Below are 22500 nucleotides of genomic sequence, written 5' to 3' on the forward strand. Positions count from 1 at the left end.
GATTTATTAGGTATGGGACCCATTTGCAACATGTACTTCAATTGAAATAGATTCATTAATGAATTTGGTACAACATTTTCAGAATATATGTGCACAAACATCTGTTACGTATGAGATTAAAATGTGTTAACATTATTAAAATGTAGAGCAACAGTGGAAATTGTTCATTCGATATATGTTCAAAACCAAAATTTTAGACCCTAGGAGCACTTAAATGATGTTTATCTTTGTTCTTGCAAAGAATGTCCTGCTGTGTCATTTTATTCTATTTGTTTTTCCACCTCAAAAGTCTTGTAACTATTGCACCTCTCAAACAGTTGGTAGTATCATTGTGAATGGAAGAGCAATTTATCAGAAATGTTACTCCAGCAAAATATGCTTTTATCTCTGATTTTCTACAGAAATTAGACGTAGGGCGCTGGCCATGTAAAAGTTATTCATAGAGCAAGCTGTCAGGGAAATTTATCTTGTAATGTGGTTCCCAGTAAACAACAGCTTAAAACTGCCATTTTGGATAACAAGGAAAGCAGCACAGGCTTTTTGATGTGAATTTCTAGCTACTACATTAGTTGTGTTTTCCAGTGGTATGTAAAGCAAAAGATGAGTTGCCACGTTTTTGTATACAATGGTTCTGAACCAAAAAATGTGACAAAAGTATTTTCAAATGTAGATTCTGTTATTGATCTCTTTTGTTCTATTATTCAAAGTAAATTTAATTGTTTTGAAACAACCTATGAGGTTGCATTTCTTAGATGTTTATGTGAATTATCAAATATAGAAAGGAAACAAATAATAAGAAAGCATAAATCTACTTCAGAAATTGCAGCAAACTGGAAGAAAGAGGAGAGAAATTTACAGCCCAATGGACCTAGAGAAAAAACAAAAACTTCCTTCAAATTGTTTTGAAAAGTACAGGTCTATGGATCCATCGAAAAAAACAGACTCTTTCAAATAAAGATGAAAAGTATAGGTCAATGAACTCACACAATAAAGAGCAACTTCTCTCAAATAGATTCTTGTAACACCTAATGTATATACCTCTTTTTGTGATGTAGAATAATTAGTTGTTATTATTATTATTATTATTATTATTATTATTATTATAATAATAATTATTATTATTATTGTTATCATTAAACTGTCAACAAAAGTACAAATAACCTGGCAGTGCATGAGTATAGGCTACTTAGAGCCTCTTGTTAAATTTAAATTTAAACAAAACGACAAAACTTTTGAAATTGCAAGACATGTTTCTCGAGAAACTTCTGTCATCTTCAGTTGATTAATGTACAAAGCGTTAAGTTGAATTTATAAGTACGGAAAAAGTGCTAATTATGCCAGTAACAACGGAATGACATAAAACGTGACAATGTGAGAATTAAAAGGATAGTTTTAGATTTACGTGATGCAGTTTTTGATTAAGAGAAGGTTGTTCTTTTTGAATATGAAAAGCTTCTTTTATCTTGAGTTGAAAAGTCGTAGAGGGGTGGTCTAAAATATGGAAACATTCCCCTGAAGACAGGGTGCGACATTGTTCGGAATTCTGTCGGTGTTTTTTGTACATTCCGTTGTTACTGGCATAATTAGCACTTTTTTGGTACTTATAAATTCAACTTAACGCTTTGTACATTATTCAACTGAAGATGACAGAAGTTTCTGTCGAAACATGTCTTGCAATTTCAAAAGTTTGGTCGTTTTCTTTAAATTTCTGACTTGCCTGCTGATATCAAGATCCTTTAAATGTAAATTATTTTAATAAAAAAATGAAAATGATGATTGGAGCCATGTTCCGCGTGACTGGCGCCGGATGACTGAGCCAAATAAATGAACGAACCAAAATGTCGTTAAACACCAGGCCATGGCGATAAAAGCCCACCCAATATAAAACATCTTGGCTAGTTGTACCATCATAAGGGCACAAAAGCTGGTGAAAGCGGCCCAAAGCGTAGAAACAAAACAAAACAAAACTTGCAAGAGCTGAAATTTCGTGGCGGCCATGCATGGCGCCTAGACACAAATCAAGTTCTATATCGAATAACACGGTTACATCAATTAAGTAACGAGAGTCTGCATTTTTAAAACATAAATGCGTATGGTGTTTGGATCAACCTCGTTGCTGATTCCCAGCTGCCTGACAAAAGAAGCCAGAGCGAAAAAGTCTATTCAATACTGCTGATTGGCTTTTGAATTCATATAAATCAGGTTACTTACCTTGATATTACAGCTCCCTGAGCGAAATGCAGCTGAATACTGCGTAAAAACTGATCCAACACCCGAGCTACAATGAGCGACAAAAGTGTTGAGTAACCTGGCATTAGGCCCTTTGCAACTAACGATCACATGGTACAAAATCCGCCATGCTGAAGGGCAAGCTCATTATTATTCCCCCGCAGGGACATTAAAACGAAGGCAAGTCAAGCTTGACTGGTTCAGGTCTCTTTCATCGCTCATTGTAGCTCGGGGGTTGGATCAGTTTTTCCGTGGTATTCAGCTGCATTTCGCTCAGGGAGCTGTAATATCAAGGTAAGTAACCTGATTTATATGAATTCAAAAGCCAATCAGCAGTATTGAATAGACTTTTTCGTCACAGGCTTGTTTTGTCAGGCAACTGGGAATCAGCAACGAGGTTGATCCAAACACCATACGCATACAGATCAGAATTTCTATTCAACGCAAAGCTCAGTTAAAATATAATTTTTTTTCTAAAAATGCAGACTCTCGTTACTTATTTGATGTAACCGAGTTATTCGATATAGAACTTGATTTGTGTCTAGGCGCCAAGCATGGCCGCCACGAAATTTCAGCTCTTGCAAGTTTTGTTTTGTTTTGTTTCTACGCTTTGGGCCGCTTTCACCAGCTTTTGTGCCCTTACGATGGTACAACTAGCCAAGATGTTTTATATTGGGTGGGCTTTTATCGCCATGGCCTGGTTTTTAACGACATTTTGGTTCGTTCATTTATTTGGCTCAGTCATCCGGCGCCAGTCACGCGGAACATGGCTCCAATCATCATTTTCATTTTTTTATTAATATAATTTACATTTAAAGGATCTTGATATCAGCAGGCAAGTCAGAAATTTAAAGAAAACGACAAAACTTTTGAAATTGCAAGACATGTTTCGACAGAAACTTCGGCAAGATTTCCGCACAGGTCCCTACTTCATTATGCATACACTCCTTTGTTTCAAGAAAACAATAGCGATAACAATAGACATCCTTCGGGACTGTGGCGCTTTGTTCTTTGTTCTAAGTCCATATATGGACTTAAGAAAAGCCGGTCGAACTTCTGTCTGAAATACGGAAAATCGAACAGTTTTTCCTGCAATTTCGGCACTTTTCCTGCAACTTTACCCATTTTTCAGTTTTAGAATAAGCGCAAGAAGTGGAGTTTCAAGCAATCGTTGTAATAGGGTTCAGATTCGCAAACATAACAAACAAACCAAATAAAAGTACTGTCATAAGAAATTTAATGGCAACATGCTCTTGTTATCGTGAAATTGTTCTTCCTGTCTGCTTAAAAATTCGCCGAGACACTGCAAAGTGTATATTTTCTTCCTTTCCTGTATTTAGGATCACGAACGGTGCATTTAGAGGGATTTTGCGATTTATCGCTCTTTGTAGAGATCGGCAATATGCTCAATGATACTTCCTAGTAAATAGCGTTGGTAGAGATCCATGGATGTTCCCGTACGAGGCATACTTCGTTTAACTCCCGATCATGTCTTTTCAATGCCCTGCTGTGGGCTCGTTTGTCTGGGTCGACGAAGTTTAGGCGATGGTTAACTGCGGTGAGATGATGTTAGCCCTTGTCTTGTAGGCAGTTGTAAACTTTTCGGCCACAGGTAGCTAGGGCTAATATTTTTTCAAGGAAAGTTTACGGTCAGAAAATTAATATGTGTTCTGGCGGATTGAAGGCTATCCATAGCAGTTTTTTCTTGAGCATCGCGAAACAGATCCATCTCCCGATGCGGCACTTTGTCTTTGCCAACTGACTGCGTTTTCACACAGGTTTTGGACACGGAAGACGAAAGTAAATTGTTTTCTTTGCACCACTCTATGCACAACTCTGGAAAGGCTATAAAGCAGGGACAATTTCCAAATGATCAAATCTCCCATTGCTGTGACCCTTTTACTTCGGTAGCCATCTTGATTATTACGAAGACACAAGTTTGCTTCAAAAGAAGGGAAATATGAAACGATTTTAATTGCAGTGAACTCGTGCATGAAAGTTTCCCATGAAAGATGCACTAATCAGACTTCAAGCGTGGTATACTCTTCCACGCAGTGAACTTATAAGTGTGCCGCACGCACGGGGCATGAAGGAAAAGCAGGTCACAGTTCACAGCAATACTGGAAAACCTAAAACTATCACATGGACTAACCTTAAGCCTAAACAGTGCCTTGAGTGGTAATTAGGGTTACAGTTAGCATTATTAAAGGGATGGGTTGATTCAAGAGTAGGAAAACAGGGATCTCTTAACGGTAACCTACAAGTGTAAGTTCGATTGTAGGTGCTCGGCGCGGCACGTGTATATAATTACGTATCGTTGTTATGTAAATAGTCAACCAGAATTCAAAATAAATATCATTTTCAAGGTGTGAATTAGCAACTTGACACGTTAGCTCAGTGGTAAAGAACAGGGACGAGTAATCCAGAGGTTTACAGTCGGTCGGAGTTCAAGGCAAGCTACGAGTGACATATCATGGAATAAAATGGCAGGAAAAGCCTAGCGAGATCTGGAAATAAGAAAAAGACGAAGGGATAGAAATGGGAAAGCTGGGACAAAAACCAGTAACGGTGTGGGCGATGAAGGGAAAGAAGAGAAAGAGGGAGGGAGAGAAAAAATGAGATCCGTTTTTATTCATCCCGTAAATACAAATTACCCATGTATATATTCGGTTCTCTTGGGTATATGCATTGTTCTACAAAACAATAGCGCGAATAAATAATTAATTTATTCTGCATGCATAATGAAGTAGGGACCTGTACGGAAATGATTTCGAAACTTCTGTCATCTTCAGTTGATTAATGTACAAAGTGTTAAGTTGAATTTATAAGTACCGAAAAAGTGCTAATTATGCCAGTAACAACGGAATGTACATAAAACACCTACAGAATTCCGAACAATGTCGCACCCTGTCTTCAGGGAAATGTTTCCATATTTTAGATCACACCTCTACGACTTTTCAACTCAAGATAAAAGAAGCTTTTCATATTCAAAAAGAACAACCTTCTCTTAATCAAAAACTGCATCACGTAAATCTAAAACTATCCTTTTAATTCTCACATTGTCACGTTTTATGTACATTCCGTTGTTACTGGCATAATTAGCACTTTTTCCGTACTTATAAATTCAACTTAACGCTTTGTACATTAATCAACTGAAGATGACAGAAGTTTCTGTCGAAACATGTCTTGCAATTTCAAAAGTTTTGTCGTTTTGTTTAAATTTAAATTTAACAAGAGGATCTAAGTAGCCTATACTCATGCACTGCCAGGTTATTTGTATTTTTGTTGCCAGTTTAGTAATAACAATAATAATAATAATAATAATAATAATAATAATAATAATAATAATAATAATAATAATAATAATAACAACAACAACAACAACAACTAATTATTCTACATCACAAAAAGAGGTATATACATTTTCATCTTTATTTGAAAGAGTCTGTTTTTTTCGATGGGTCCATAGACCTGTACTTTTCAAAACAATTTGAAGGAAGTTTTTGTTTTTTCTCTAGGTCCATTGGGCTATAAATTTCTCTCCTCTTTCTTCCAGTTTGCTGCAATTTCTGAAGTAGATTTATGCTTTCTTATTATTTGTTTCCTTTCTATATTTGATAATTCACATAAACATCTAAGAAATGCAACCTCATAGGTTGTTTCAAAACAATTAAATTTACTTTGAATAATAGAACAAAAGAGATCAATAACAGAATCTACATTTGAAAATACTTTTGTTACATTTTTTGGTTCAGAACCATTGTATACAAAAACGTGGCAACTCATCTTTTGCTTTACATACCACTGGAAAACACAACTAATGTAGTAGCTAGAAATTCACATCAAAAAGCCTGTGCTGCTTTCCTTTTTTTATCCAAAATGGCAGTTTTAAGCTGTTGTTTACTGGGAACCACATTACAAGATAAGTTTCCCTGACAGCTTGCTCTATGAATAACTTTTACATGGCCAGCGCCCTACGCGTCTAATTTCTTTAGAAAATCAGAGATAAAAACATATTTTGCTGGAGTAACATTCCTGATAAGTTGCTCTTCCATTCACAATGATACTATCAACTGTTTGAGAGGTGCAATAGTTACAAGACTTTTGAGGTGGAAAAACAAATAGTATAAAATGACACAGCAGAACATTCTTTGCAAGAACAAAGATAAACATCATTTAAGTGCTCCTAGGGTCTAAAATTTTGGTTTTGAACATATATCGAATGAACAATGCTTCCACTGTTGCTTTACATTTTAATAATGTTAACACATTTTAATCTCATACGTAACAGATGTTTGTGCACATATATTCTCAAAATGTTGTACCAAATTCATTAATGAATCTATTTCAATTGAAGTACATGTTGCAAATGGGTCCCATACCTAATAAATCTCTTCCATGAGAGTAAAAATTCTACACCTCCCATTAGGCAGACAGTATATTGCTACTGTGTAAAGTTCAAGTGTTAAAATATATGCATGATAATTACCCATGAGCAAAGAATCAAAGGCAGCTAACATTGATATAACATAAGGAAAGTCTGAAATTATAGGAAGTGCACTATTTAGCAAACCACTATAACTATCACTGTATGTCAAGTGATAATTAATGTAGCTTAAGTTATAACCATAACAGGCAAATCTGTCAAAATTAAATAGGAGTCCCTGTTTGCATGATTGTGACAAAGCTGAATACATATTATTCCCAATGTTTATAATTTGAACCAAGTCAGCTGAAGAAGTTATTGGATTCCTAAAATTTTAACAAACGCCAACAGAGACATTGCCACACGTTGTGTGCCTGCATTTGCCGTACCAAATACTTCAACATTACCTTGACTGTATGGTGCGGCAATAGTTTTAGTTGGATCAACAATTCCTGGACCTGGGTTGTTTGTACGTCATTTGCGAGTCGAATTAACTCAGGAATGTAAAAGCGATACAAATAGATCTTTGTAAAGCCACAGATGATAATTTGTTACATTTCATAAATGTGAACCAAACTTTTCAATACTGGCAAATAAATGGCCTCTAAGTAAAACAAAAGTAAGACAGAAAACCAGAATTTCCCCTTGAAGCATCCTCTAAATTCCTTTGCAACCAAATAAACAGAATGCATATCAACGACTAGTCTGTATTGTTGAAAGAATTCCCCATTTTGACTTCGTTGCATGCCCATACAATAACAGTAGTTCTAAGAACAGTTCAGATTGCTAAAAGTCGGATCAGTTTTTCTCAGGTATTCTCAATTTCGCTCAAAACTGCTCTAAGGTTCTCAAAGATCAGCAGCTGTTAATTGTTTTGAATAATCCCCTACCCCCCGCCCCACGTAAAGTTACAGTCATGTATGTAAATGTATGCAAGCATAAATTTCCATGCACTAATATGACACGGAAAACAAGAAACGGAGGGCATTTTATACCTCATGCGCTTACTGCGCATGAGTAACAAATTAGAAAAAATACATATAAATTTTAAACATTAACGTAGAGACATCAACATAATCATCCTCATTACCAAAGTACCGCAAGTAAAAATTGATTAATCTTATTAGTCTTGATTTATTAACATATAAATTACCAGCATCAGAAAATCTAGTGTTATATGTATGAACGTCAGATGAGCAGGTAAAAACATCAGAGATATTCTGAGGCGCAGAATTGGTAGATATGTCGTGCATAAGAGAACACACTGTTTCAAAATAAAGCATATTGAGGGGTAAGACATTAGCAGAGATAAACAAAGGAATAGCATGAGATCTATTACCAGCAAAGAACATTAGCCGAAGAGCTCGCTTTTGAAAAAAAAAAGACCTTCTTCAAATAGACCTGTGCAGCTGGGCCCCAAACAGCAATTCCATACTATGTATATGGGAAAATCAGAGAACGGTAAATTTGGATTAAAGTATTTAGAGGGACAGAGTGTCTTAATCGTGATATAATTCCAACAACCCTACTAATTTTAGAGGCAATGTAGTCGATATGATACTTCCAAGTTAAGTTTTTATCGATGAGCACAACCAGGAACTTTACATAATCTTTGCATTCAAGAAAAGTATCACTATTTGAGGCATTATTGTATACATGTATCCTAATATTGATCTGATAGCTAATCTTCTTTTGTGATGGCCTAAAGACGACAAAATTAGACTTTTTTGCATTTATGGTCAGCTTATTTGCATCCAACCAGTCACAGACTTTCTGCAATTCAATGTTGGTTACACTTCAAATCCTTGTCAGCATACAGCAGGTTTTGTATCATCAGCAAATAAATAGAAAGAAAGCTTCTTAGAAGAATTATAAATATTATTAATATAAATCAAGAAAAGTAGAGGGCCCAGTACAGAGCCTTGTGGGACCCCTGTTAGCACCGTTTCTTTTAGAAGATATTTGTTTATCGATTTGAGTAGTTTGGACACGGCCATTTAAGTAGGATGAAAACCAATCGTTAACCGGGCCCCGTATACCGTAATGATATAGCTTGCTCAGATGAATTGAATGATCCACAGTATCAAAAGCCTTTTTAAAGTCGAACGCTTCTCTATAGACCTTTTCGGCTTGTACATTTTGTTTTCCCAATACAGATCATGTGATAATACTCAGGAGGTTTGGTCTTTTCTTTCGTTCATTAAAATGTTCCTACTCACACCTGTTCACACACTCCATCTTTTAATGAGGCCCCCCGGGGGTTTTGGGGAATAAGAGAACATGGCTAATTTGAACTGGGGAACAGGGGAACAATGTCAAATTTATTTTAGGGAGCAAGGGAACAAAAATAATTGAAAACAATTTTAGGGATCAAAAAGTTGGGAACAAGTTTGAAAGTAGAGATAACTGAATAGAGTGTAATGTGAAGTGCTAGATTTCAATCCCATATGAACCATGTGAGCGTTAGCCCTACTGATGGAAATGGGCCCACACAAGGACAGAGAAAAACTCTGACCAGGGTGGGAATTGATCCCACGACCTTCGGGTTAGATCTCCGCCGCTCTACCGACTGAGCTACAAGGTCAGACGGGAGCAGGCCGTGGGAAGTGAAAATGTTAAAGTAATTTGGGGAACAAGGGAACACAAGCAAATATTTCGTCCTTTGTCTCTCTAAGAACGATTCGAAGATACCCTGGTCCCAGAGGTTTTCCTTGAACCGCGAGAGAGTCGCAAAGCGGCGAAGATGAGTCACAAAGCGGCGAGAAGAGAAAAACCTCTGGTTACCTCGGACTTGAATCTCACTTTCATGCAAACTCCAGCTGTCAAACGCGTCAAATTGATAATTACAAAAGGGAACAATGGCAAGTTAGCAATCACGCTTCCCCTCGGTATTACCAATCAAACGAACTAATCATATAGATGTGCATGTTTGTAAAAATATCAACCAATCCCCAAGGTAACCAGAGGTGTTTCTCTTCTCGCCGCTTCGTGACACTGCATCTTCGCCTCTTCGCGGCTTTCTCGCGGCTCAAGAAAAACCTCTGGGACCAGGGTAAATCGAAGAGCCCTTTCGTTAACTTTTTCCAATTTGTCAGCTGAACCCTTATTACAGAAATGCCAGGTCTCCTACGATTTTTCTTAAGATCTCTTATTTCATTACCTTGGGTAACATAGGGTTTAATTTTTCCTTTGGCAAGACCTCTATGAGCGGCAAAGCCGCGATACCGAACCCCAAAGACGTCGTTGTGAGGGGAAAAAAACCCTCCGGTCACGGCGGTTGAGAACCTCACTTCCATGATTTGTGATTATGAACACGGTCGCTGATTGGTTTTCGTATTCAATACCAGTCCTTTCCGAGTACAAACAATCTAACACTCAACTTTCACAGGTTGAACGGCGATAGTGCACCTCAGTGGCCACAAAACCGGTTTTGAGCGCAAGGAGTGCTACGAAAACAAGACTGTGAATTCGAGCGAGAATTTAGAGGTTTACACAGTACAATACACAATAAATTCTGGGTTTTCGGAGATTGTAGAATTGAAACCTGTTCAGGAATTTCATCAAGCGGGATACTGTCAACTGGATGCACTAGAAATAATTTGTTTCGAGTAAAAAGCCAGTTACACGTGAGACAACCAAAACGCAGCCACCAACGGTAATTAGTTTGTGGTTTCATGTCTCTTTTGATTGTTTGCTGCACGATGGGACATGTCAAAATCAAAGCGTTCTATTACCAAAGGGCTTGAATTGGGCACAACGGGACATCACTGTAGAAAACCGATTTGGCAAGATATCTTGTTTCGAAATTGCATGGAAGTGAGATTCTTAACAGCCGTGACCATAGGTTCTTATTTTTCGCCTCTCCGCGTTCGCCATTTAACCTCCTTAGGGCTTTAGGCAAAGAAACATTATTGGAACAAAGATTACATAAAATCCTTTGTACTCTCCATAAATTTGTAAATTATGACACAAACCCGGAGAGTCTGATGGAGTTAGCTAACCCTGCCTTTATCTTGTTTAACTATCTTAACTTGTATATAATTGCTTTGTTTTTTTACAACTATCTTACAAGTTTTATTTCCAATTCTAGTTTCTATTTATTAATCTTTTATCGTGGCATGCCTGTAAACTATCTGGCACAATTTTTACCTTATAGCTAAGCGCATGTTTCCACGTTAAATAAACTTCCGGTTTTTTTTTCAGTTTCCAAGAGGAAACTGGAGAGAACTATCGAGAAGTCGGGCCTCGAATCTGATAACAAGCCTTTCGATCTGTCCGCTACAAATAGTCTTCGCTTCTTAAGTCTACTAGGTCTGCATATTATTTTGATCGAATTTCTGAATGTGCCGGTCTTTCTAACAGTCACAACAATTGTTGTGAGTGCTATTGTGGACGACGATTATAGTTGTTCATGCCGGCATATTGCATGTATCGGTATTTTAGCCGCCACTCTTTGAGAATGAAGCATACAACATTTCTAAGCAGCTGAAGAATGAAACAGGCACAAAAATGGGAAAGCAGTGTGATTATGGCTAAATCGTAGAATAGTATACATCGATTTAGGGGTACTATTATCAAATTTAACCACTACAGTTTTTGATGTTTTACGAATATACCGTCCTATTCTTCCTATTCTACGATTGTACTTTCAGATGTTTCAGAAATCTTTTCCCGATTCTCCGATAATTCCGATTCTTCGATTTTACCTTAAGACCTTGAAGATGATTTTACCTTAAGAGTTTACGTTAAAAAGATGTTTCAGAAAGCAGAATTCACTCTCCGATTCTTCCGATTCTACGATTGTATACCTTAAGATTCTCCAGAATTCACTCTCCGATTTTCCGATTCTTCGGGTTGTACGATTTGACCTTAAGATGCTTCAGAAATGACTGTCCGATATTAAATTCAACAGTTATCAAGTTTTATTGTAAGACTGTAAATGGAACAAATGTCCTGTGTTATTGCGCCGTTTTCTATTAAATTCAACAGTAATCAAGTTTTATTGTAAGAGTGTAAATAGAACAAATATCCTATGTTATTGCGCCGTTTTCTATTAAATTCAACAGTAATCAAGTTTTATTGTAAGACTGTAAATAGAACAAATATCCTGTGTTATTGCACCGTTTTCTATTAAATTCAACAGTAAAGGCTATTAAATGTTCAAAATCGGTATTGTCACTCAGCTTGAGGCAGTGGAGTTAAAGCCGGGAGGCAGGAGGCATTAAATTCTTCCTGTGAAATAGGAAGTGAATGGAGAAAGGCACGCGCATCATCGCTAAGATCTTCGTACCGGCGTTTAACAAACAATTTCGACTTTTTGCTGTTATGCGGATGGCTTATTTCACGAATAGATCCTAGCCCAAGATCTTGCATCTTCTTCAAACTTTGAACAGCGGATTGCACGGGGTACTTTCCATTCACAGGCAAACACCAGCCTTTGCGTGAAATAAAGGACGGAGATACAGACGTTTCCAGGTGTGTTACAATCTTGCTAATTTTTTCGTTTTCAACATTTAGACCTTTTTGTATGATGTCATCGGTGGAATTGGAAGCATTACCGGTAGCTTCTTCGGACGTCGTTGGCGGGCGAAGAATGTATTTAACATTGATAAGATGATTCATAACAATTATTGAGCGGTCCATGCTCTCCTTCGCCCCATGTAAGGTAATCCAAGAGAGTCCTGGATTCCAGATTCCACGCTGTGGATTCCGGATTCCATGTCTGTGGATTCCGGATTCCACGCTGTGGATTCCGGATTCCACATCCATGGATTCCGGATTCCATGGATTCCGGATTCCATGGATTCCATTAGCTGGATTCCGGATGCCACAGACCAAAATTACCTGGATTCCGGATTCCGGATAACCTTACATGGGGCGATCTCCTTTCCAACTTCTAAAGGTAGCTGATCTTTGTTGTCGAGTTGACTTGATGCGGACTTATGCAATGATCCGCGACGTGAAGAATTGTATACAAAAATTTGGTTTTATCAACGGAGTTGATAATGTAAATTGGCCACCGTACAGAGATTCTAAAAGCTGACGTTTCGAGCGTTGGCCCTTCGTCAGAGTGAAGAATTGTAGCCAAACGCGCGCTTTGTCCCTTGGCCTTTGAAAGAACGCCACGCATGTTGTTGTCAACGGTCGATAACTTTCTCTCATTTACCGCATCGTGATACTCTATGAATGATTTCATGGCATCTTCACCAAACTTGTAGGTTTTTGGCGACTCGTGTAACTCAATGACGGGCAGGAAGACATCCTTAAACGACGGTATATGTTGGGGCAGTTCAGTTTCTAGATCCCTGTACTTAAGGGCCCACCGTGACGTATTTTTTTGCGGTGCGTTGCTAAGGATGTTAAGTAATTTGAGAGAATTTGGCATTATTTTGGTCAGTTTCCAACTTTTGTAAGCCAATGACCCTAAATATGACGTCATCATACCACGCCCATGGTCACGTGACCAATAAAAGAAAACTCTAAATTTGTCTCCGTGCTAGGCAATTTTGGTATTTAATCGATGGTTTGACAATTTGTACTCGTTTTTGCATCCAGCCAAGCACGGTTTTCTTTTTATTTTGAAAAATGTTCTTTTTAAAGACATAAACGATACTGAAATACCCATAACTTTTTCAAAAAAGATGATTTTAAAAAATCAATGCTTAGCTATATTCTATATTTGGGGGTGAAACGTGCCATGTAAAAAAAATTTAATTCAATTTAAAACCGCCGGAAATTTAGCTTTTTTCTGAATTCGGAAGTCAGTTCGTTTACGCATGCGCAGTTGATCTTAGAACGAGCGCTAGGAAGGGCGAGGAAAAACCTTCGATGGAAACAACAGTTTGTGCGCTGACTTTTGCTTGTGAGTGGGTTTTCTTGTCAGCTCATGATATGATGACGTCAGTTACCGGAAGTGACATTTCACTTCGTTAGCAACGCGGGAAAAATCCGTCTGTGGGCCCTTAGCTTCAATTTCTGGCGGGACATCAAAGAGCTGGCGATCGTTGAAGCCATCATGATCGTCCCGGTGAAGTAGCTCTACAACGTAATATGGCTGAATAAATCCAGCGATGTTGAAGCTTGTATTTGTCATTTTCCCTTGAATGCTTCGGAAATTACGACACCATTTGCCACCATTGTATAAGTTCAATAAAGTTTTTCTGTCATTTGAACATCCGCTCGGCTTAAACAAATCAAGAAGACCGTAAAACGTGGTCATTTCGTCGCATAGTGCAAGGATCTTGTTGCCATTCCTGGACATAACATTAAAAAGTTCTTCAAAGGAAAAGTGATCGATGAGGAGCTGCCATTCGATTCCTTCCTCTTTGTCGTCACCGTCGTCCTCTCTTTCGGCCAGCAACTCTTCCATTTCTTGAAGGGCACCTGACAACAAGTTACGGGCACCTGACTTGTTAGTACCTTTTTTTGATGCAGTGACGAACCACGGCAGTGCGGGTTCCCTCCATTTCCTGTTTATTTCTATGGTGGTGGATGTTTCCATTAGCGATGCCACAGTTGTTAATAGAGGGAAGAACAAGAACTCTTTCGGAACTCCAATGGATTTTGCGTGGCTTTCCAGAAATTCCATCATCTCAGTTGAACACACGGATGCCCAGTCAAATCATGCATTTTGAACGTCGCTTATCCGTTTTTCAATAACTGTTAAGGATGGTAACCTATTTCGGCTTAACTTACTGAACGACATAGTGACACAAGAGCGACTGAGTTGAAAGGCTTGGCAAATACGATGAATAACACTATTCACTAATTTTGTCACATTAGATTCATTATAATGCTACACGGATACTGCAATCAAGTAGTATGATTTTGTGATGCAAATCCGGGTGGAAAAGATGAAATATACCGCAATTTAGAGTGAAACATTACGATTTTGTCACGTATTGTTGTTCTAATTTGTCACACCTCTAATCACGCGTACACCTAACTGCAGCGTTGCGGCTTTCGTTGGCCCTTTGGTGCAAGGAACAGAAATTGAAGTAAGTGTCGTGTGCAGATAGTTGCTTTAAATCACTGAAGATGAAGGAAAAGATATTGAGTTTTTCGTAGTTGAAGTCCCTGCTATTTGCTTTGGAGCATTTTCCAGAAAAAAAAAACACCTCTAAGGTGGTCCTTGATTGCCAAGTATGTTGGTGAAAGCAAGCGTCTAGACAAGACAAGAATTCGTATCGGTGGATCACTGAAGCCGAAATGCGGAGGAACAGAAGCGTTTATCCCTACAGCAGACGAGAGTAAAACGGTAAAACAGTGGCTAATGCAGAACCAGCCTGAATTACTAGAAAGCAACGATGAGAGTGAGCCCTTGTTTAAATGGTCAGAGAAAGATACCTTTAAACCTATCGTTTTGTTGCCGTGGAAAATTAAAATGCTGCGGCTCCAACATTACCATACGGAACAGGCCATCTTTTCCAATAGTGTACACCAGTCATGGAACGAAAGTGGCAGCTTCATTTCATGGCAACTGCATGAAATGCAAAAACGTTTACTACGGTTTATGGTCACCTCGCCACCAGTAAACTCGCCACCAAGGGTCATCTCGCCACCAGTAGACTCGCCACCGAGGCATCGCCATCTCGTATTGCTTTGGTGACTCTAGTCAGAGCTATTATAGCACTCACCGGCACAGTAATAGTGTGGCATGGTTTCTATTTGTTAGCTTTCAACTATTTGTTAGGGTTAGCTTCGGTAGTGTAGAGGTCAATCGCAATTCCTCGCAAATCATTGAACCGAGTTCGACATAGTTCCATCAACTTTTTTAATTTTTTGTTTCTACTCCTAGATTAAGTATTTTTTCCTCAATTGCAAATGACAAACTTAACAGTGACATTTTCTCGTCCAAATGGCATCGCTTGTTTACGAAAGGGAAAATTGCATCACCGAAGAGCATATGAAATCGTGAAAAAGTGTTGACGGGCCTGCGCGACTCCTGCCGTTCGCAAACGATTCTAAAATTTGTGCCTTCAAAGTTTAGCTCTGACTAAAGTGTCTTTTAACGACTTTCCTTTGCGATATGATAGTATGGGTGGCTCTTTAAATACTTCTCTAAGGTGAGGTTGGTTTTGAATAAGGTGCCATTTCCCTATTAATATATTCTTGAGGTTAGGTAAAGTCGGGTGGTATTGTGTGACAAAAGGCAATATTTTCCTTTTTGTGCTGTTTTCTTTGTTTTCAAGTGACCTCTCTCTATCCGTGAAGTTAACTTCAGATAGGAATTTTTCTGAAAATAAGCTCGGGTATCCTCTATTCTTGGTTTTCACCCACGTGACCTTAGTCCTTGACAACCGTCGTTAACCGCCATTGTGGAGCCCCTCGAATCGTAAACAGAGACGCGTAGAGAGAGATGTGAGTGAGTTGTAGTGCGATGGTTCTCTGTATAATACCTGGCTGTGGAGTAAAATCTGGAAACAAGGAAGGTATTAGTCTATTCCGTATACCTATTGTTGTTGATAAGAACGGTGAAAGTTAAAAACAGCTAACAGAAGATCGCCGAAACGCGTGGATTTCACAGATAAGCCGAGACGACACGAAATCGAAAGACTTTGTTTCTGGGAAGCCTGCCTTACTCTGGGACAGATACAACGAACGAAGGACAATTTAAAAGCTTTCGCAGCGATTGACTCACGGTTTAATGTTAGATTTTAACTTTAAGTGTGGGGTTGGACTTATTTTGCTGAAATTGTCTTTACAGGTTTAGCAATTAAAGCTTTTGCGGTGATTGCCAGTAACGGCTTTTGCTGTGAACAGTTGTGTTTTATCCTGTAAAGCTTTCGCAGCGATTTAGCACGCGTTGGTTCAGGGTTTTAGGGTAAAAGGCGAGCGAGTCAGAATTTGTCGAAAGTTGGCTTTTTTTCGATAAAGCGTTTCTCGGCCGGGTTTCCACCGATGTCTTCCCAATTCACACCACCGAAGCGCTTGAACCCCTCGAACAAGTGTGCTCAATTTCCACAACGTCGCGGAGAAATTCATCTTCGAAAATTCATCTCATTAAATATGCCCGATGCAAATGAGGTGCTCCGGTTTTGAATATTTAATGAGGTGAATTTAATATCAGGCGTTTGTGATACTCAGGTTAGCAAATGTCTAACTCGGAGGCGTTTTATTCGATTTCGCTGAAATTCGACAGGCGAATGCGAGGGATGGAGCGCCCAATTGACTGAGTTTGAAGGAAATCGGACGAATTTCGAAGGAAAAAAGCTTCTCACCTTCTCAAGGTGAAGGACTGAGACTCTAATCGACCAAGTACTTTGACAGAAGAAGAGGGAAATCATCGAAAGAAAGGGAATGAGGAGGCCTTTTCTTCTCATCTGGCGGCCATAGCAGTTAGCGAAGGTATTAAAAGAAATCCAACTGGAAACTGATACAGATAAGGTCGACGCCGAGTGTCAAACTTCCGAGTCACCTTGGCCACAAACAACAACAATCTTGCCCGCGATTTCCTTCCCTTGCTTAAACGGACGCAACGAAACCAGAAATCATCTGGTTGTACGCTTTCAAAATTTTGAAGGCCTTAAACTGCTTGTTTGTATAGTAGCTTGTCTCTAAAACTAACTAGGAAAGCAAGTCTGAGACTTCTAGAGGAGCCAAACTGATCGCTCCGTATGGCCGCTGGGTCAACGCAAACGACAGAAAATCTTCTTCAAATAGCGCTCTCGAACGTGGCTTTCGAGGTTTTTCTGCGTTGAATGAAAGTACTGGTACCTCGTCGAGTGATTTTGGGTCGCTTTCTTGGGAAATATCCATTGGAAAGATGAATTATTTGAAGACTTCGAACGTGAGCGCTCAAAATGTCATACATTTCCCTATAATCAGGGGCACCAGAATGGCGGAAACCTAATTTGCATAAGGTTATGACGTCAGCTGAAAACCGAGAATTCTTTAGACGTGTTTTGAAACTCTGCATCTTATTATTAAACGTCACAACTGACGAATTTGTTCTTAGGAGGCGTAGCGCTTCTCCTTTTATGAATCCTTTCTTAACGCCTGGTGGATGGCACGAATAAAAATTCGTGTATTGAAAGGTCTCTGTCCGTTTGTAATGTGTTTGCACATCAAGGGTGGATTCTCTATTGAATCTCTCGCCTTTGTGCACTTTTGTGTCTAAGAATGTAATTTCTGAGTCTGATATTTCAGCCGTAAATATGATTGTATCGTGGTAGTTGTTTGCCCTTTGCAGAAAATTTTCTACATTGTCTTCGGTTGTGTGCCGCACACAGAAGACATCGTCAATGTATCTCTTCCAAACTAGCCGTTTAATTTTGCTCTTGATGATAATGCCTCTTTCTATTTTTGCCATGAAAACATTAGCAAAAGCCACGGCCATTTTGGTTCCCATTGCCGTTCCGTGGGTTTGCAAATAATGTCGCCCATTGAATTGAATCAGGCAAAGCATTTGCCTCAAGAACTGAGTAGGGATTGGTAAATGGTTTTGATAGAAGTCTTCGTACGCTTTGCATACAGTAGTGATCCCTTCCTCTTGAGATATATTTGTGTATAAGCTAGTTACGTCCATTGAGGCAAGAATTGCTTTCTTTGGCAGTTTCGTTTTCTCGATGAAGTTTATAAAGTCTGTTGAATCTTTCAGATAAGATTCTTGTTGTTGGGCTATCGGCTGTATGAGGCGGTCAACAAAGCTTGAAATTCTTTCTGTAGGGCCGTCACACCCAGATATTATAGGTCTACCTACTAGTGTAGGCTTGTGAATCTTTGTTAGTGTATAGAATTCTGGAATTCTCGGTGGGTTTGGTGTTTGGGAGAGCCATTTCGCTGTCATTTCGTCAATGTGGCTTTCTGTGAGCATTCACGTTATTATTGTTTTTATTTTCTCAGCTGTTTCGTCAGCCATCGGTTTATCTAAGAGCCTGTAGTTGTCAAGATCGTTCAACAGAACTTGCCCCTCTGTTATTTTTTCTTTTTTGCTCATTATTACGGTTGTGGTTCCTTTGTCGGCTTTCTTCACAATGATAGTTTTGTCACGTAATAGGTCCTTCAATGCATGCCTTTCACCGGGTGATAGGTTGTCCTTCGGCCTCTTTATAGGAATGTTTGCTAGTTCAAATATTACCTCTTCTAGGAAGGTTTCTAAGACCACTGATTGTTGGACCGGTGGTTCCCACGTTGATTTTACGTAGAATGGGTGTTGTTTGTTTTCTTTCCCGTGAAAGATGTATTGGAGGCGCATTCGTCTTGCGAAAAGGTTAAAATCTCTTAAAAGGTTGTGCCTTACAAAGTCTTCATTTGTCACGGGTGTTGGAATAAACTTTAGACCCCTTGACAACAGGGTTATCTGTTCATCTGTAAATTGTTTATCTGATAGCATACGTGACTCAATTGCTTTTTGAAAGAGCTTTTTATCTTTCTCCCTTTTTCTATATTTAATTTTGCGATTTTTTAACGTTTTATTTGGGTTGGTTTGACCATTGTTTCTCGTTTCTGAGGAGGCAGAGAATGCACACATATAAGATCTAACTTCTTTATTGTTTGCTTGTGCCTTCAGATTTACAAGAAGCTTGTCGACCTCGTTAAGTTTAGCTTTCAATTCCACGGCTAATTTGTTAACATCACTCTTTTTTTAGCTATTTGAATCTGTAGCCACTGGTTTTACATTCTTGTTAGATTCTCTTTTTCGTATTTTGGCTTGTTCTAGTTTTCTGAGATTTGATGCAAGCCTTTCTACACGCCTGTGGTGAAATTTCACCAGCGCTCCCACAAAATCATGTTCCGCCGTCTTTCTAATTGAACTTATATCCGACTTAAAATCTTCATCAGGCATGATGTTTGCCTTTACATTGCTTCTAGGGCATTTGCCCTTGTCGAGATGAGCTTGTAAGAGTCCGATAGAGTTCTTTGATTTATCTATTTTCTCCGTTATGTTCCTCGTCTTGACGAGCCTTTTTCTGTTGTCATCTCGAGGTCGTTTAGTTCCTCTTGCTTGGTTGTCACCTGTTTTGTTGATGTTGCTTTCTTTGCCTTTGTGTGGCATGATCTTTCTACGCCAGTACCGGTCAGCGGTACTTAGTTTTATCATGTTCACGTATTTGTTGTGTTTGTTTTTTTTTTTCGAGTCGCCATCTTGTAATGTAACTTGACTCGTGTGTTAGATTTGCCCATTAAACTACTGGCGCTAGTCTCTTTGGTTGTGAGAGCTTGAGCGCAAGGGATTTCATCTTCGTTCTCAAAAAAATCAGTATCTCGTTCTCTGAGAACTTTTTCTTCGGCCTCGTTGAGTTCATCTTTATCGGATATTTCCATGTCTGAAATGTCTCCTTCAAGCAAGCCGTCTGTTGTGAGTGTAGTTGCTGCCATTTGGGTATAGATGCTTAGGCAAGACTGCAGTTTCGATTCTCTGCGAATCTCGTCAGTTGCCGTTAGAAATCTCCAAATGCCTCAATGGACGTAACTAGCTTATACACAAATATACCTCAAGAGGAAGGGATCACTACTGTATGCAAAGCGTACGAAGACTTCTATCAAAACCATTTACCAATCCCTACTCAGTTCTTGAGGCAAATGCTTTGCCTGATTCAATTCAATGGGCGACATTATTTGCAAACCCTCGGAACGTGGCTTTTGCTAATGTTTTCATGGCAAAAATAGAAAAAGGCATTATCATCAAGAGCAAAATTAAACGGCTAGTTTGGAAGAGATACATTGACGATGTCTTCTGTGTGCGGCACACAACCGAAGACAATATAGAAAATTTTGTGCAAAGGGCAAACAACTACCACGATACAATCAAATTTACGGCTGAAATATCAGACTCAGAAATTACATTCTTAGACTCAAAAGTGCACAAAGGCGAGAGATTCAATAGAGAATCCACCCTTGATGTGCAAACACATTACAAACGGACAGAGACCTTTCAATACACGAATTTCGTGGACAAACTCGGTAAAGTTTAACTTAAAAAATTAAGCAACATCATGGTGGCGAGTTTGCTGGTGGCGAGTCTTCCTGGTGGCGAGATGACTAGTTACCCTTACTACTACAGCTATTTTGAAGAATTTCCCGTTGTAAATAGCGACAATAACATTGTTGCGAAAGAACAGCGAAGAATCTATTACGACTTTGCCCCAGACTTGCAGTATATCCAGGTGTCAAATAAAACTTTATTTGAGACGCATTTGGTGAAGAACATTATTTACAATGTTGAAATCACGCGCTGATGTGTACAATTTTATACATCGGGAATTGGATAAGGAAGTCTTGGGTAAACTGGAGAAATTTTCACGACAAAAGAACAATGAAGACGGTGTTTGGAATTTAAACGCAGATCGAGTGGAAGAGCGCTATTTTCTCTGGAAGTCAGTAAATCTTTTTAGAATACATGGATTTCTGTACTTGTTAAACGTGAAACAAGTGGACGTAGAGGGGAAACGGCGAAGTTTAGAGGACATTTGCCTCGAGTCTTGGAAATAGATTTGTAAACTACAAAACAAGTGGATACATCACAGTTGCGAAGTCCCAGGTTGTACTGAAGGTTACATCAGTGTTGATGGCCTAGAGAAAGTATGTCGACCAATGTGCGCTGCGCCTAAAGAAAAACTTCGTGTGAACAAGGGAGAAGGCAATTTTGTGAAATGCTGCACGAATACACCTACCCTTGGAGGGAAATCGCAGAAAGCTTCTAAATTCTGTTGGGAACATTTGTCTTTGCAAGAGAACCCGGACAAGGAAGTAGAGAAAACAGCGAACCGAGGTGGAACAAATCAAGTAATTGGCTGTGACGCTAGCGTTTATCCTATCGCTGCAGCATCTATTGACGAGAAAGTTATTGGAGACATCCCTGAACATGACGGATTGGAAAGCGAACAAGGTGGTTGCAAATCAAAGGACAAGGTGAATCGTTACATGGACCGCACTGCAGGGCTTCTAACAGCGGTACGAGCATGCGGGATAATTTTCAAGGCACAGGACATGTATACTTGTGAATACGCCTTTTTGCTGTTGACATTCGGGAGGACGACCGATGACTTAATGAGACTGAAATTTGTGGGCTATGATAGAGCGTGCGATCTTCACCCTTTTTTGAGTAACCTAAGTAAGAAAGGAAATGTTGGTGCCAGAATTCTTCTAGATCACGTTAAGTTTCTAGTGGATATGTTTCATGTTATGAAGCATAAAGAGGAGTGTTGTATGCCCCTAAACAATCCAAATTGCCGCTATCACCCTCATTTGGAAGTATTCAAAGAAATCAGAGGAACAAATACCGAATGCGCTGAACAGAGCAATCGCTTTCTGAACAGGTTCAAACACGTGTGTAATGGAATGGCGGAATTTAAGTTTAAAGCATTCTTGTGGTTTGTGATAGAAACACAATGAACTTATCGAGAAACGCTTGAAAGGCGAAGGTAAAATGAAATAATTTGTAAGGACTAGGTGCTACTACAATAGAGGCATAGTTTTGTTAAAGTTATATCATTGAAAAAGTATTAATTCTGTAAAGGATTGAAGTATCCTGCGTTCAAGAGTCTCACCACTCTTGGTGACCGCTCATTTACATGTGCGGCACCAAAACTCTGGAACAGTCTTCCCAAGGCAATACGATGTGCGAACAATGTAAACATTTTTAAGCGCCTCCTGAAAACGCATCTTTTCCGCGATGCATTCAGCTGCTACGAGAAACAGTAACTATGCGACTCATTCTTAATTACATATAGATTATCCTTTGTAAATAGGTTTTGTAAATAAGTTTAATGAGCTTTATATATTATAACAACTTGTAATTAAGGTATATTAAGTTTCTCTCGATATTGTAATTTTTCTTTGGATATTGTAATGCGCCTGTGAGCATCTCTCAATGCAACAGGCGCACTATAAGTAATAAATTA

The 22500-nt window shown here is 38.9% G+C and overlaps 1 protein-coding gene and 1 long non-coding RNA gene across 4 annotated transcripts in view; one reads left to right on the forward strand and one right to left on the reverse strand.

Moving 5' to 3' along the window:
- Nucleotides 1-22500, forward strand: part of LOC138046934 (uncharacterized) — a 53365-nt gene that overhangs the window by 20861 nt on the left and 10004 nt on the right. Inside the window, exon 1 of one of the 3 annotated variants that reach the window (XM_068893565.1) lies at nucleotides 2403-2523. The exons of the other annotated variants lie outside the window; for them this stretch is intronic. The gene's annotated coding sequence lies outside the window, so the exon portion shown is untranslated. Of the gene's footprint in view, nucleotides 1-2402; nucleotides 2524-22500 lie in introns of those variants that run through there. 3 annotated transcript variants of the gene reach the window in all.
- LOC138046955 (uncharacterized) lies at nucleotides 16006-17814 on the reverse strand. The gene is made up of 2 exons (XR_011131752.1): nucleotides 16876-17814; nucleotides 16006-16071 (listed from the first exon to the last, which is right to left on the reverse strand). It is a non-coding gene; the product is annotated as an uncharacterized lncRNA (long non-coding RNA).

This window comes from Montipora capricornis, chromosome 1 (assembly GCF_036669925.1).
Source record: "Montipora capricornis isolate CH-2021 chromosome 1, ASM3666992v2, whole genome shotgun sequence".
NCBI lineage: Eukaryota > Metazoa > Cnidaria > Anthozoa > Scleractinia > Acroporidae > Montipora > Montipora capricornis.